Genomic DNA, 4062 nt, shown 5'->3' with positions numbered 1-4062 from the left:
TCTCTACGACATACGGGGCATGAGATATGCCCATTCAAAGTTTGCCATTTCAGTTGGTTGCTATAGCGCCCCCCTTTGGCCAATTGATGTAATATTGCTTCATTCACATCCTCCCATGACCCTCTACCACTGTGCCAAATTTCACATGGATTGACCAAGTCAGTGAGGAGAACAACGTGGAACAGACACACAGATAGACAGAGTTTTCGTCATTATATAGTAAGATGCACAACTAAACGCTGCAATAAGAGTCACACCGGTACCTCAATATACCTGAGAGCAGTAACAGGTGACACTACATGACCAGATGATTTCTCCAGCAGGAGGCGCTGCTTCACCAACATCAGTCATGACTGTTATAAATTAGTAAACTTAAAAAAATCTGATCCACATTATGAATCAGGTTCGAATTTCATCATTGATTACTGACTACTACAGGAAGTGTGTGTGGCCTCTCCACCTACACACCTGCCTCTGCCTTCCTCCATCAAACATACACACCTCCTCCTCCTCCTCACCCAGCCCTGTGTCTTCTGACTCTCATTTTCTCCACTCTTTTCCAGGTAAAGGAAACTGAAACTTGAGGGGATACTGGAGGAGCAGAAATGAAGTGTTGGCTGAGGGCGAGGCCACTTTGCCCCCACACGTCATAACGAACTCAAAGCACCTGGATGCGCAGCTTAAGATATCAGATCCTGAATCAGTGATAAGCGCTTCTTCACAAAGAGAGGAGTGCCGAATGGGAATACCACAACTAACTGGAAACCAATAAAGTGAGATTAGCAGTGACACAAGATGGTCGTTAAAATATAAAGTACTGTACAGACGGAGAGAATAAAACACGGCCGACGTGCCAAGTCATAATATGTGGTGCAATACAGAAACGTCAATCTGTGGCAGGAAACATAACTAGTAGAAATACTGCAGCCAAGAGAAGGAATGATGTATGAACGAGATGATGTAAGTCATCGCTCGGTAGGAAGGACATTACAGTAACTTGGAAATGTTTCTCAGCTGAATGACACATGACTGAGGAACCCGAAGGTCAAAATAAAGTAACACCCACATTTTTTGGCTTCCAGTTTTACATGTGATGCCAGACCTGCAGTTTTGTTCTGCAGATTATGAAAAAACAAATAAAAGGAACAAGTATAAAAGCATTAAAGGGAGAGTTTGGATCTTTTAAAGTGGGTTATATGAGGTACGTGTCCATAGTCAACAGCCTCAGTTTGGAGAAGCAGACAGCTAAACACCTAAAAAAGTCAGTATCAGCTTACGTGTACGCTATATTTGGAGTATTTTCCCCACTTTACCTCGCTGTCAGACAGTGATTTCCAACGGGGAAATAAAGCCATTATATTGGTCTAAGAGCTGAAAACTAGAGTGTTTATTGTGTTTTAACCTTTTGAAACCTGAGTCATTTCTTTTAAAAAGAGAAGAGGCAATGAGCAATGAAAGAAGAAATTACCCAAAAGAATTAGCAAGAAAATTATAAACAAGAAAATTAGTAAAAAGAAAAATAATAAAAAAGAAAGTTAAAAAACAAACAAGAAAATGACCTTTTAAGTGCTTAAAAATTTTAATATTTTTTTAGCATAATTTTAAAATATAATAACAAATGTTAACTATAAATATAGTTTTCCCGAGATTTTTTTCTTTTTTCCCGATTTTTTTTTCTAAATATAAGTTGCTCATTGTCTTGTTTCCCATGTTGCTGAAAGAAATCACTCTGATAAGCTCATATTTGCGAACAGCATCTGAAAGCAGCACAAGACAAGTGCTGTCGCTCAAATTGGCTTGATTTCTTATAAAAACACGGGAAGAAGGCAACGAAAGAAGAAATGACCCAAAATTTTTTGAAAGAAATTAGTAAAAAGAGAAAATTAAAAACAAAAAAAAAACACTTAAAAAGAAATAAAGTTAAAAAAAAAAAAGAACAAAGAAGGAAATGACCTAATAATTCTGTAACATAATTTTAAAATGTAATAATAAACATAGTTTTTCCCTATTTTAAAAAATCTAAATCTGTTGTTGATCATTTCTTTTTTTTTTTTTAGTATATTTTATTTTATGCGGGGTCAGTCTCTGGTCCATTTCTGTTCATCATNAAAAAAAAACACTTAAAAAGAAATAAAGTTAAAAAAAAAAAAAAGAACAACAAAGAAGGAAATTACCTAATAATTCTGTAACATAATTTTAAAATGTAATAATAAACATAGTTTTCCCTATTTTAAAAAATCTAAATCTGTTGTTGATCATTTCTTTTTTTTTTTTTTAGTATATTTTATTTTATCTTTTCAAAATATACAAAGCATATAGTCACAAATTGACAGTACACAAACATCAACTTTACGTTACGAACGTTTAAAAAATAAATTAACAGGCAAAATAAATTGATACGTAGCAATGCGGGGTCAGTCTCTGGTCCATTTCTGTTCATCATCTACCTCCTCCCCCTGGGCACAATCCTCCGTCACCATGGGGTCCATTTTCACTGCTACGCCGACGACACACAGGTCTACATCTCCTCCAAACCCACCACTGCCATCCCTCCCACCTCCCTCACCACCTGTCTTGAAGACATCCGGAGCTGGATGAGCAGGAACTTCCTGAAGCTAAACGGCAACGACAACACACCCCAGCTCCACCCATCATCATTGACGGATTCCTTGTACCCTTCTCCTCCCAAGTCAAGAGCGTCGGCGTCATTCTGGACAGCGCCCTCTCATTTGCACCTCATATTCAAAACATCACCCGGACTGCATTCTGCATACTGCATACAATTGCATGGTCTAATGCTACTAGTGTTGTGAAAATAGACAGAACATGCAGACAGTCATTCAATCATATGGGATGGGAGATTCCTTTCCAAGTTGCTCGTTGCCTTTTTTCCCATGTTTTTGAAAGCAACCGCACCAATTATCTCAGGGTTCAAAAGTTTAAATACTTGCAATAGGCACCTGGAAGTTGCACAAGAAAAGTGATGTCACTCCAGGTTTCAAAGGGTTAAAGAGTTAGTTTGGATTCACACAACAACACAAACTGACTAACTAATCGATCATACAAGCATGAAATTTGGCAGGGAGTATTCTGACACAAAGGGGAAAGTACCAAAATAAGATCCTGGGGTTTGCTGACATTCTATTTCAAAATATCACACACAACATCCCTCTTCATCATTCCATCTTAATATCACTGCGTCACTTGTATAAAGAAAACTCCCAGAGTTGATGAGCTTCAATTTGAGCCCAAGCTGACCTTTATATCTTGAAAATTACACTAAATTTGTCACTATACCTCAAATCAAAGAAGATGGCCTCCACAGAGACTTTGACAGAAATGGAAACATTGGCTTTGGGGTTTGTCAGACACTAACCTTTCCAAAATTATATTGTTTATAAACTCCCCATAGATTTTGAACGAGGGTAGAAATCAGGACACTGTGAACATGAAGTTTCCAACTGGTCCAGCCACGGGGTCCAGACTTCTCCTTAGTCATTAGTTCAAGGTCCACACAGTTTAATATATTCAGTGTCATACTTGTGTTTGGCCATGTCGTCCAGCTAGTTTGCTGTCTCTGTCAAGTAGCTGTCCATTAAGTCAGTTTCCACCAAACACTTTCAGCATGGTGAATAGTGCGCTAGTATGCGATACCCAATCTGGAAATCCATCAGTAAAAAATAAATAAATAAATAAATAAAAATAAAAAATAAATAAATAAAAACTAAAAAAACCTTTTTTTTTCTTCATTTACCTCTGGAGGCACAGCCCGGAATTTTTCGACTAACGGAAGTGCAGGGGCCTCGGGGATCGCTCACGCCCTTCACTTCCAGCGGTGCCCCCAGGGAATCGCCGTGTTGTTTACAAATACTTCGGGTAGAAACCCTGCAGAGTTTAGCTATATATCACATTTTTCACGTCACTATATCACCGTGTAGACTAATCTGATGTTTGTTAAGTCTATAAACACAATGATTGAACAAACGTTACTATTTCTGTGTGCACGTTTTGTAATTAATAACATGGTTATCGTAGATTAGCTGGGCTAACTGTTAGCTATTA

This window comes from Epinephelus moara, chromosome 17 (genome assembly GCF_006386435.1).
Source record: "Epinephelus moara isolate mb chromosome 17, YSFRI_EMoa_1.0, whole genome shotgun sequence".
Classification (NCBI taxonomy): Eukaryota; Metazoa; Chordata; class Actinopteri; order Perciformes; family Serranidae; genus Epinephelus; species Epinephelus moara.
This window is presented reverse-complemented; position numbering follows the sequence as displayed.